Here is a 13,588-nt window from a genome sequence, read left to right as displayed (position 1 = left end):
CGAAATCAATCCAAAAGAGTCAAAGTTTTGGAGACAGGTGGAGTAGTAATAATTCGAATTTGGGTTAGGAATTGACGGGTGTAATAGTAATTGAAATATAAAATTTTAGGAAAAATAGAAACTAAAAATCCAACATTTGCGCGGTCTGACAATAAAAAACCAACCTTCCATTAATCTTATAAAAATCCAACCTTTATACCCCACCTTCTTTGACAGGTCTATCACCTGTTGATGACCGGTTTTTGTAAGTTATATGTCACATGTCAGCTACTAATAGGTCAATTGTTTTTTAGATTATTTAAAAAATTAAAACAAAAATTCAAAACAAAAAAAATTCAAAACCCCTTTTCCACCACCACCACCACCACCTTCCCCTGCCACCACTCCCACCTTCCCCTGACACCACTCCCTCTCCCCCTCCCTCCTCTGCGTGCAACCTCCCCTCCCTCCCCGGCATGCAACTCCCCTTCCCTTGCGCTCAACGCTAGCCACACATCTCACCCACCGTCAAATCCCCTAACCCCCGAAAACCTCCCTACATGAAACCTAGCCCTTACCAAATCCCAATCGACAGCGACCCTAAACTGACCCCAAACGCAAGCCTTGACCTCCACGAACCCAGCTGCCTACCCCAACTTCCACCATTATCATACCCCAATCGGCGGCAACCCTAAACCGACCCTAGACTCTTTCCCAGACCGACTCTTTCTCCACCTCGACCACTGCCTGAAACCCGTGAGGCTGCGTGATTTGAAACAGGGAGGTTTTCGGGGGGCTACGTCGTTTGGGAAGACTCTGTGAGACTACGTGGGACTGCTTGTGGTTGGGCGTTGGTTTGAGAGGAGGGAGGGTGGAGGAGGAGGAGGAGGAAGAGGATTTCGGTTTTGGGTTTGGGTAGGGTGGGGTAAGTGGTGGCAGAGGTGGTGGTGTAAAGAGGAGCGAGAAGGAAAGTGAGAATTTAAAAAAAAAAAAAAAAAAAATTAACCTTAAAGGTCAAATGGACCTGTCAAAGAAGGTGGAGTATAAAGTTTGGATTTTTATGAGATTAATGAAAGGTTGGATTTTTAATGTCTGACCACTCAAAGGTTGAATTTTTCTTTTTCATTTTTCCAAAATGTTATGAAAAAATGTAAATTTATGGTCATAATATTAAATACTCGTAAATATTAAGTTTTCTAGGAAAATTAATAGAAATTTTATACGGAACAAAGTGGATATATACTTCCTAAAAAAAAAATGTGACTATAGATTGATATGATAATACTGAAGAGCGAGGCAACAGTTAGTGGTTCCGAGAACCAAAGAGTCTGTTAGCTATTTCAGTTGTAAAAACATATTACTCTGTATTAGCTTTGGAAATAATAGACTTTACCTAATTGTGAAAATGAATGAGAAGGGTGCAGTGAGAGTGTAATGGTGGTTATATGTTGGTTTTTTGTCTGAAGTTGTAAAATTTGGGGTTTTAGAAATGAAATTAAATTGGTGTGTTGAACTCAATGAAGGAAATGATGATAGGTTGAAAGATACAAATTCTTAAATGAACCTGGTTTACACTAATTTATTGTGGACCACCAATATTAGAGACAATATGATTGTTTTGTTAATAAAAAAAAAAGTCACTATATTAAAATAAAGGTTATTATGTTGAAATAAAAGGTACTGTGTCATAAGCTATAAGAGGTTAATTAATTTTTTTAATGAAATTTTTAATTCAATGGTCAATATGAATAATAAACACCTCTATGTTAAAATTAAGTTACTATCAACATAATGTCGTACTTTAATTTCATAATAACATTAAAGGTCGCACAAGTTTTTAAAAAGGTTACTATGTTAAAAATAAGGTTACTATATTAAAATTAAGGACACTATGTTGAATATAATGCCAGCTACGTATGTATAAATCTCAGGTCCACAATAATATTATTATGGACCAGGTCCACGCAAGATTTTTTGGTTGAAAGAAATATATCAGTTAAAGAATTAAATCGAGAGAAAAAAAGAAAAAAAAAATAGGAGGGAAGTTAGTTAGGTGGGCCCACATACGGAAAATCCACCGCATTTTTGAAATGAGTGGTAATCTGAGCATTTATTTAATTTAAGGGGTGGTAATTTAAAATAAAAAATTAAACAGGTGTTTAGTTCGAAAATGGTTACATTTTTCGATGGTAATTTAAAAATTTTCCTAATATTAAATAACTATTACTCCCTACGTCCCCGAAAGAATGACTCATTTGGGTTGATTTCGCGGGTATTAAGAAAGTTAAATAAAAAGAAATAAAAGTATATTGGAAAGATAAATTTACATGGGGTTTGTAAAAAAGTAGAGAGAGAAAGTAATAAAAGTACATAGAGAAACAAAATTTTATATGGAGAAGCTAATTTTGCACAAATATTATTGCAAATTGGTGGGGATTTTAATGCAAATGAGTCATTCTTTTTTGGACTAAAATTAGGCCAAATGAGTCGTTCTTTCGGGGACGGAGGGAGTAAGTTTTCTAGGCAAATTAATAGAAATTTTATCCTATATAAAGTGAGAGGAAGTTTTGGGTGATAAATTTCACTTTTCCAAAATAAAAATAAAACTACCATCTAGAAAAATAAATAAATAAATAAATAATTACGAGTAAATAAATAAATACGGAGTAAATAAATAAATAGAGAATCAAGCTTGATATATTTATATTCACATGCACGAATTTTTGTTTGTTTCTTAGCTTGTATGGATAAAGTGACTTATTTTTTTTTTAAGAAAGTATAAAGTGACTATATACTTTCTTAAATAAAAAAAAATAAAAAATTGACTTGTTGATATTATGATACTCCATAATACTGAAGAACGAGGCAACAATTAGTGGTTCCGAGAACCAAAGTAAAAACAGATTACTCTGTATTAGCTTTGGAAATCATAGACTAAATTACCTAATTAATTACTCCGTAATTATCAATGTACATTCACTATACAAAATAATGAGTGGGAGTAAATAGTCCATTAGACTTCTCAGTAGGCGCCTATTTATACAACTACTTCATAGTTCATACCCCTCTTACACTACAAGCAGAAAACTTTTAAATAAAAAATCTTAAGAGAGAAAAAATGTTGTCCACTACTATGAAAGTGCTATCTGTTATTGTGATGTTACTTGAATTGTTAGCTATGTTAGGTCCATATGGGAGAACCATGAAGGCACCCGGCCAACCCGGGAAGAAGATATTCAGGGACGATTTTGAGAAGGATCCTTCTACCTATTTTCGTAATCTCCGAAAGAAATAATATTAATTAGGCCTTGGTTGTTTTCGACTTTGATTTATTTTCTTATCTTCATTTATGTTTAATTAGTACTTTATTTTCCTTCCTTTGCTGGAGAAGTTTAATTATCATCTATGTAATATATATTCTACCATCTAATCATCTATCTTTAAGATCAAAGTTTGAGCTACTACGTACTTCTTATAGTTGTTAAAGTTTTAGCTTATCTAATGCATAGTCGCGGTTAGTGTATTTACAAATTAAAGGCTTGTGTAGTTGTGTTGTGTTTGTTCCTTTAACCTAGCCAACATGTTATGACTATGATACTTAATTCCTTATACAATGATAAATCAATAAAGTCGTTTGGAAATTGGAAGTGTGCAAATGGGGAGATAGTGGATACTGGATAGACTGACTACTAATGCATGTCAACTTAAGTAGATTCATTGGGGGATTTCTTAATAAAACTCTTTAAATAAGTTATTTAAATTTATTTAGGATTGATTTAAATCAATTGAATTGAAATAATAATGGACCAAATTGTAAACATTAACTTATTTTAGCTGAATTAATAATAATGTCTTAATCCTTAAACATTGCAAACATACTCTATGTTTGTAAAATTGGCCTTGTTGATACATTGACAAACTATGAAACTACTAAACTAGCTTTAGCTTGGTTTAAATGAAGAATATTTCGATCAAGCTTAAATACATGTACACTGTCTAGCTTGAGCTTGATTGGTTTGTATGAAAAAATTTAATTTCTATTTTTTTGTACGAATACATATAAATATAGCATGAAATAACCCTCAACTATTTTATTTTTATTTTTATTTTTATTTTTGGAAAGAGTTTAAAATTCCAAAAGATAATTAGCAAAAACAACCAAGTTGTTAATGGAGCATAAAATTCCTTTCTAGATTCAAGATAAGAAGTACTCCATAAATCTAAGTTGTGAACTCTATTTATGCCTTCTTTCATTATAATTTTAAGAAAAAAATAATAAAATAATAAAAAATTACGCCTCATAAATATATCAAGAATAGTTAATTGTTTAGGGTTAAGATTTAAGAACAGAATATACACTAATTTCATTACAATTCGAAAGCTTTGTATACGGAGTACTTTATTTTTATACTCCGTATAAGACTCATAGGTTATTTAATGTACTACTCTATTGAGTTAGAGCTAGGCTCATTTTGATCTCAAACTATAGATACTCCTAATTATTTAAACGATCTTGCTAACGAGCGCCCCGGGGCATTAGATAAGGATAAATTATATTGGTTGAAATGGTATTAAGTTAGAAATTTAAATTAGGGTAATGCTATACATAGCCCTTAGGGCTATATATAAGCATTAAAAACACTCTTGAAAATTGTATAAAATTAGGAATTCATGACAAAAACACGCATAGATCAGTGTAATTAGTGTGAATTTGTCATGTTTTTCTAAATTTAAACAATTTTCAAGAGTATTTTTAATGCTTATATGTAGCCCTAAGGGCTATGTATAGCATTTTCCTTTAAATTATATTGGTTGATAGTCTATTATGGGCAAATTTTAGTCTCAAAATGTTTACCTCATTGCTTTTTCCAACAACCATTAATATTAATTTTTTTACCAAAATTCCCTTCAATTTGCAACAATTCATACTTGTGCAAATTTAAATTTCTTATGTAAATTTTGTTTTTCCATGTACTTTTATTACTTTATCTCTCTACTTTTTTGCACATCCAATGTCAATTTACTTTTTCAATGTACTTTAACTATTCTTATTCGTGTTTACTAATTTCCGTTAAAAATGCGCATAAAAGAATATAAAAAAGGGACAGATGGGACTACTTGTTACAAATACTCAATTTTATCCTTTTAATCTTGAGGGAAAAAAAAAGACGTACATATTCCCGGAGAGGAAGTAATTAGTGGCCAGATTACGACTTCCCAAGTAAAAAAATAAAAATAAAAATAAAATAAATAAAAAAAAAAAAAAAAAAAAAAGGTGTTAAGTTGCAAATGTGATAATTAATTAGCTGTAGCATTGGAAATTCATGGATTGCCACCACCCCATTGAAATTCACCCACACAAACAAAGAACGAAGCATCAACAATTAACAACTTTACAACATTTATTCTGCTCAAAAAAAAAAAAAAAAAACTTTACAACATTTATCTGATTACTAAGCATCCTCTAATCTTCTACTCAGTACTCACTACTCCATATTGTGTGATGATGTGATCCTTGATTTAAGTAAATACTCCGTATATTTAAAATTAAAAACTTAAAGTTTTGTGCTTGGGTTAGTTGTAATTGATTCTCGTTTATACCATGTCATGTCATGTCAGAAATTGCCAACTAACGTTATGTTAGTAGACTTAGGGTCTGTTCACATTTACTGAACTGAGCTGAACTGAACTAATTGGAGCTGAAATAAACTGAACTGAGCTGATTGGAGCTAAGAACTGAACTGAACTGAACTGATTGGAGCTGAACGGAACTAAACTAAGCTGAACTGAACTATACACTAGTAGAAAATATCAAAAAGGCACCCCCTAATTGGCACCGGTTCAGTCCAAACCGGTGCCAAAAATGGCCTACAAAATTGGTGGGAAGCTGAACCAGAGTAAAAGGCACCGGTTCACTTCAAACCGGTGCCAAAATCATAAAGGCCACCGGTTTGAACCGGTGCCTTTGTGAACCGGGCCTTTAATTATTTTTTAAAAAAAAAACCGGCCATTACTTATAACCCTAAATCACTCCGCCTCTTCTCTCTCCTCTCACTCCGCCTCTTCTTTCTCCTCTGCTCTCCCTTCTCTCTCCTCTAGATCTCCTTCATTCCCAATCTCTTCTCTTTCTCTTCGAGCATCTCCGCAACAACACCACCGCAACAACAACAATTTCTGGGTATAATTTATACGAGGTTAGGATTTAATTTGATTTTAATCGATTTTGTTGGATTTAATTTAGGGTTTAAAGTAATCAATTTTGGATTTTAATCAATTTTTCTGGGTTTAATTAATCGATTTTTGGATTTTAATTCGATTTTTGTGGGTATAATTATCCGAATTTAATGGGGTTTTGTATTTTAATTCGATTTGTTCTCGTTTTTTATGGGTTTAATTTTGGGTTGATTAATCAATTTTAATTACATGCATGTGTTTTTGGGTTTTTTTTAATTACATGCATGTGTTTTTTTTTTTGGTATAATTTATACAAGGTTATGGTTTAATTTATAAGTTTAATTCGATTTTAATCGATTATGTTGGATTGAATTTAGGGTTTAAGTAATTGTTTTGGATTTTAATCGATTTTTCTGGGTTTATTTAATCAATTTTTGGATTTTAATTCGATTTTTGTGGGTATAATTATCCGAATTTAATGAGTTTTGTATTTTAATTCGATTTGTTCTCGTTTTTCTGGGTTTAATTTTGGGTTGATTAATCAATTTTAATTACATGCATGTGTTTTTTGGGTATTTTTTTTAATTACATGTATGTGTATTTTTTTTTTTTTTTGAGTTTCTGGGTTGTTTTTTTTTTCGGGGATTTTGTATTTTTTTTCAATTTTATTTTTTATAATTTTGTGTTTTCTGGGTATAATTATCTAAATATAATCGTTTTTGTTTTTTTTTCACAATTTTCAGTTCGTGAGTTATCTTCGTCAAAAATTGATGCCCGATACTTTGCTTCTGCAATTCAGCTACTGAGCTCGTTCGTCGAATCCATTTGGTTTTTTTTTTTGGGCAAGTGTAAAACTACTGATTATAAATTTCAATTATATTATGTATTAATGTATTATGTAACATTTTGGTGATTATGAATTTCAATTATATTTGGTGTGTTATTACTGATTATGAATTAATGTTATAATTGGTGTTGTATTAGTTTTCTGCCAATTTTCAAGTGAACAAAGAACAAGAACAAAAACAAAACAAAAAAAAAAAAAAAACAAAAAAACAAAAAATTGGGCAATTTTGGCACTGGTTAACCGGTGCCAAAACCAATGAAATAAATATTTTGGTTCATTTTTGGCACCGGTTAACCGGTGCCTAATTGGATATATGGCACCGGTTTTGAACCGGTGCTAAAAAGGGGGTATTTGGCACCCCCCACATAGGCAGCGGTTCAAAAGCACTTTTTTCACCTAGTGATACTGAAATGAATATTTTATGAGAGAGGGGTATTAAGAACTGAACTGAACTGAATTGAAATTAAGTAAATGTGAACAGACCCTTAATTAATACGGAGTAGATAAAAGATGCAAAGTACGGACTTCATAATAATGACCAAGCATATTAGTTTAAGCACTCCTCCCCTAAGCTAGCTTTAAATTGCAAAAACTTAAAATAAGTATTACATGTATGCTTTCTTTTCGTTCTTTTACATGAGACTTGTAGGTTTTTTTTTTCAAAATTACCATATGTTTATTAAGATTACTTTTCACGCATTTGGAAAACACTCGTAAAATCTACTCCGTTTCAAAGTTGATTCAAAATCTCAGCGAAAGCAAATGGTCAAATAGATACAGAGAACGTTTACAAATTACTTTCTTCGTCCCTTATTGATAGTCTTTTATGACTAATTTTAAGTCCCAAAATAATAATCCCATTTGTTTTTTTCGAGTATCATTATACGAGTACAAATATGAGTTTTTTTTTTATTTTTTATTTTTTTTATATAGGAGTAAGTGAAAATAAAAACCTCCCTACCGTTTCAACTTCCTAGTGGCTTTGACTTTAATAATTTGAGTACCAAAGCGTCACATACGTATAAATGTTTAATGAAGCGTTGCAAATAAATGTAAACAAGTGTTGTATTGGGAACACACCTTCAACTTTGATATCCTATCTAATCTACTCTCTCTAAGTACCAACCATCTCTCTATATAATTATACTTTCCTTCATTTTCTACCTACATTTTCATCATTGTATCATCTTACCTTCAAATAAAAGCATAATAATACAAGTACACATTTTAAGAAGCGAAAGATCGAGAGAGATACACATTTTAAGGAAGATACGGGTAACAAATGGAGCGATAGAGCGATGGCATCATCGGGGGAGAATAAAGGTTTAGACTACCTTCAAATAGGTATTGCTGTTTTAGCACTAGGTTGGGGAATTTATACTACTTGAATGTTCTAGAGCATTATTGACATTGGAAGCTATTAGAATATAATAATTAGTTCGTTTTCTAAAACATTATGGATACATGCAAGAATGGTGGAGGAATTTCTAGAATAGTCTGGTCATTTCTTCCAAGCTCCATCTATACCTATAAATATAGGTCATGGGCATTCAATCGTTGAACACAACACAAGAAGCCATAACATGCACAAACCTTCCCTACTTATTAATTATTTAGAATGTTTATGTGTTCATTTACATTAATTATTTGTCAATTATCAATTCAATTTATAATTCTCAAGCAACACATCTTCACTTCCGTTGCACACTCTTCAACCCTAACAATCAAGTTCCATTATAATAAAGGATTACAACTTTGTTTATTTACATACTATTTTTTTGAGCCTTGATGCCTTCAAATTAATGTTTTTTTATAATTATTTTTCTATCATTATTTTTGAATTAATTAACAAAAATTATAAGGTCAGTTTATTTCACATTCAAAACATTAATTCAAAAAGCCTAATTATTAGAAAAATATATTATTTGAAATAAAATATTATTAGGAAAATTTAAACAAAAATATATTATTTAAAAATTAAATATTATCGAAAATTATTTTTTTTAAAAAATGGGTAAAGGGGTAAAAAAAATTACTAAGACACATTATGGTATCCATTAAAGAGACACTAGCAATGGAGTGGAAAATATTAATGGCCGCATACATCATGATAAAATATGTAAGTTTGATCGGCGGTCCATTCGGGTAAACAATATTATAAAATTTCATCAGTGAATTACCACCGGTAACCATATAAACGATATCACACTCAGCTTGCACCATAAATTGTACTGTTGTGGCACAATTAGCAATATACCAAGCTTTAATCCAAATGTGTATTGCCCTAATTTATGATATCGATCGAATCGCTTTTCGAACAATAATTCTTATTATAGCCATGCGGATTAAACATACAATAATAATTGTTGTTATAATAATATATTCTATTTTTGTAACCTACAAAAAAATTCATACGAATTCTAATGAATGTTCAATATTCATAAACTCTAGTTTTGTAAAAGAAATATTCCTAAATTCAATTAAATTTTCTTTAGAACTTAAAATTGAGTTATTAAGACAATAATTTGGTACTCAGTTGTTGATTTTTTCATCTTTTGGGTATTCAATTTTTTTTTTCACCCTTTAGGTACTCTAACAAATTTTCAGGTCAACTAACTCACCTTTAACCATACATAATTAAAATTAATTAATTAATTCAACTATTTCATCATCCACAATTAGCCCAAAATTTTAAAAAATAAAATAAAATTGTGAAGATCTACTGCTTCATCCACTGTGTGATTCAGTCCACTGTCATCCATACAGCTTCCTAGTTGAAGAATTGCAAAATCAGAAACTCGGCCTAGATTGATGATTTTTAATAGAGATTGTATTTTTTTTTTTTTTTTTTTTTTTAAGGAGAAGAGGCCAAAACAATAGCATACAGATCAATCAGGTGAATAAAAACTTTCTCCAATTGATGATTTTCAATAGAAATTGTAGCAATCTTTATAACAAACTTACAATAGCTTGAATTTTGGGCATTCAAATCAATAAAATCCTAATTTTTTACTCTAATTTCACCAATCAAACACTTACAAGCCAACAAAACCCATTAATTCAAATTCACTACTTTGCCACTCAAAAATCAAAAGCATAATCTTTACCTAGCATTAAAACCACTCTAATTGACACACATAAATCCAAACTATATGAAACCATTAATCCAAATCCACCAACTTACCTCTCGAAAACCAGCTAATTGAATCCATGATTCAAAAATGACCAAATATCCCAAACACATCAAAACCCATTATGAAAAATTCTTAAATCAACAACATTTACCCACAATCCAACACCATCACTCACATATAACAGCAACATACAACATCACAAGCACAAATAATTCGACAAAAAAACAACAAATCAACATTTCAATTTTGTTATTAACCCACAAAACCAAAATCCCTAAATAGCAACACAACGGTAATCAATCGCCCAAAAAAATCAATATATTTAACAAATTAACAACTACAAGGCTGTGTAATCAAACTTACCTCAAAAAATAGCTGCGAATTTTGTTGTTTTCCCCAAATTTGGCCACAATCGAGCTTGTGTTCTTCACCAATCTCCACGGCAAATTTTCCAAAAAAGACAAGAATAAAGGAAAATGAAAAGGGGAGAGAGAGGAAGCAAACCGTGGTTTTTTTTTGTTTTGGGTGGGCTCACATGACTTAACCCAAGGTACTCAATTTTCAATCAAGGGTACTCAATTGTTAATTATATACCCCTAGAATCTAGTGTAGCTATCTATTCCTACACCCCCTTACTAAACAACACCTAAACAATCCCAATAACCCCACTTTCTGCAATTGTGTAGTAACTGCACAATAACCACACTTTTTACCCCCTCATTAATTTTTTTTAAAGAAAAAAAAAACATCATTTCATTTTCTCTCTCCTTACCCATTTTTCTCCATTTTCTCTCTCTACACCCATTTTGTATTTTCTCTCTCCAAACCCATTGATATACTTTTTCTAATAGAAAATTTCTACGAATTAGTGACAAATTATCAATAAAAATTGTTCAATCATTACAAAATTCAACAAAACAAGGTCGAAATTCGAAAAAAAAATAAGATATTTTGTTCATATTTGGTTCAAAAACAAGTATGAACCCTAGGTTTTACTAAATTTTTGTTGTTATTGTATTTCAAAACAAAAATCGAAACATCAACAATGGAAAATGCATCAACGTAAGTATTTGCTATATTTTTAGGAATTTTTGTTCAAAAACTAGTCAGTTGATTTTTTTTTTTTTTTTTTTGTACAGTGAAGAAAACAGTTCCAAAGAAGGAAAACATATGTTCTGGAAAAATTTAAGTATTAATAAAATTAATTCGTTGTGAATTTTTACTTTTGATAAATGTTCATTTTTATTTTGATAAATGCTCATCTATACATTTGTATACTATTATTCATATGTTTTTTCTGTTTTTTTTTTTTTTTTTTTTTTTTAAAAACTATCATTTACATATTAATAGATAATTAATATAAATGCTCATTTATTTAATAATTCATAATCATTCGTGTAATAATGTTCATTTTTTTCATAGTCTGAAGTGGAAAATTATTTGACGAATGTTCATTTTTTATTTTGGTAAATGTTCAATCACACAATAGTATTTGGTCATTCACAATTTCATATATTAACATACGATTATTAGAAATTTGATAAATGTTCATATTCTTTTGTTATCTACTTCAAATGTTTCATGAACATTTCAATTTTGAATATTTCAATATATACATTTTCTCATATGAATATATGGTCAATCACATATTGATATATAGCTTCAAGAGTTCATTCGCGTATATATTTCATGTTCATCAATTGTTATCTTTCATGCATGATCATTTTCAAACTAATATATGCTCATTTATAAAGAAATAGTTGTTCATTTTCATATTGAATACGTAAATATGTTCATTTATGTGTTAATAGTTGTTCATTTTTATATCGATAAATGGTCATTTCCATACTAATATATATTCATTTATATACTAATAGATTTTCATTTCCATATCAATCATGTCAATTGTTATATTCACTCATTTTCATATTCATATAAATATTGGTTCAATTTAACACTTATTCTGATATTGCTCAAATCTAATACATTAATTTTTTTTCCTATTAGTTAAACAAATAATCGTAGATATAGTGATGAGTTACGTTAGATCACACAATAGCAAGGAAAAAGGGAAGACATTACAGCAAAAATAAGGAGATCAATAAGGCATGGATTCGTCAAGCAACATGAACCAATAACATGGGCTTGGATTTTTCAAATTCGGATTGAAACGTTTATTGTGTTGGATAATATGTGTGGAGTTGTATTTTATATTGTAATATTTATTTTCATATTAATAGATATCCATTTTCATTCTAATCATTTCATTTTAATAGATAGATTTACATTGCAATAATAATGATATAAGATGTTAATTTATTAGATGTTTGTTTAAGTTTTAATATATTTTATTATATATAGAAAAATGTACAATTAATTTTTAATATTTATTCATTGTCATACATAAAGTTATTCATTTTGTAAGACACATATGTTCACTTTTAAATAATTATATGTTCATATTTATAAACATCTATTTTCATTTAGATATATATTTATTACAAAGTACAATATTTATAAACATGGTTATTCACATATTAATGTATATATGTTCATTTTCAATTCAATACACGTGTTATTATTATTATAAAGAAGACTAAAAGACAGTCAATTAAATTACTCAGCAATACCAATAAAATAGTGTCTATCCTATAAAACATGCATCAGATGCATGTAATTTTTTATTTATTTTTTTTAAGGAACAGATGCATGTAATTATAAAGCTACTAGTTGTTCAAATAAAAATTTATCATGTAAAAATTGTTCATTTTTATACTGATAAATGCACATCTTCATTATGATTCATTATCATTTTATTTTTAACAATTAAATGTATTTATTTTAAATAAAAATATACATATACTTAAATGTTCATTTTGATACTAAAACACCTATTATGTCATGAACATGTTAATTTTTTTTTTTTTTAATATAAAATATATTTCGTATTCTAGAATGTAATAGTAAACGTTTACGCATATATAAATGAACATTAAAATAGTACATATTCATGTTGATATATGTTCATTTGCATATTAATGAATAGTCTATAACATATCTTAATACTTGTATGTTATTAATTTTTAGATATAGAGTTATTTGTTCATAATAAATTTGTAATACTTGAAGGTTGATTATTGTTTTTATTGATCACTAATAAATTTGTAAATGATACGTTAACCATAATAGGTGAATTTTAATACTCCATGATTAGATGTTCAATTATAAATAATTAAATATTTATTTACAATCATTAAAAAATATTGTTCATTTATAAACTAGTACATGTTCAATTACGGTGTATAAAAGTTTTCCAATAATTTTTCCTATTCAATTTTCGTAAATCACGAATACAGGACTGCTGCAAAAATCAATAATACTCAATTTTACCAAATTGAACCTACTAACAATCATTTAAAAAAACAAAAACAACAAATAATACAAAAGTAACAAC

The sequence above is a fragment of the Chenopodium album genome, chromosome 1, assembly GCF_948465745.1.
Source record: "Chenopodium album chromosome 1, dcCheAlbu1.1, whole genome shotgun sequence".
NCBI classification, from domain to species: domain Eukaryota; kingdom Viridiplantae; phylum Streptophyta; class Magnoliopsida; order Caryophyllales; family Amaranthaceae; genus Chenopodium; species Chenopodium album.
This window is presented reverse-complemented; position numbering follows the sequence as displayed.